At 36.8% G+C, this 628-nt stretch overlaps 1 pseudogene; it reads right to left on the reverse strand.

Annotated features, from left to right (window-relative positions):
* Positions 1–223: 223 nt before the first annotated feature.
* On the reverse strand, positions 224–398 carry LOC131481983 (U2 spliceosomal RNA; annotated as a pseudogene).
* Positions 399–628: the final 230 nt, after the last annotated feature.

Consider the following 628-nt stretch of genomic DNA (forward strand, 5'->3'; position numbering starts at 1 on the left):
AGTATAGCTTTTTTATTATTTATTCATTAATTACATTGTATTATGTGACACAGCTTCATAGGTACTGGGATTCTCCCCTACCCCCTCCACACCCTCCCCCCATGGTGGATTACTCCACCTTGTTGCATAACCACAGTTCAAGTTCATTTGAGTTTCTCGCTTTGCAAGCATATACTAAACATAGAGTCCAGCATCTTATAGTCCAGTCAAGTTCCTCGGCTTCTTAGGGAGACCCTGTCTGGTCTGAGGGCAGAATCAGCAGAGTATCATCCCGATCAATTAAAAGCTCCAACATACCATCAGCAACAATTAACTTCGTTGTGGAATTAATTGATATAGTATTAAACTGATAAGAACAGATACTACACTTGATCTTAGCCAAAAGGCCGAGAAGCGATTAATTGATATAGTATTGAGTAACCAATATGTTAAAAACAAATGCGATTTCTTAACCACATTCTGTGGTCACCTCATTGACATTTCAATTTTAGTTTATACACAACATATAACATAACATACATGAAATAACATGTTTTACATAACATCATATCATCTTAAATTAAGGCAAACATGTGGTATCTAACCTTTTGGGATTGGCTCATTTCCCTTAGCGTTATGGTTTCCAGTT

Source organism: Ochotona princeps, chromosome 14 (genome assembly GCF_030435755.1).
Source record: "Ochotona princeps isolate mOchPri1 chromosome 14, mOchPri1.hap1, whole genome shotgun sequence".
Lineage (NCBI taxonomy): Eukaryota > Metazoa > Chordata > Mammalia > Lagomorpha > Ochotonidae > Ochotona > Ochotona princeps.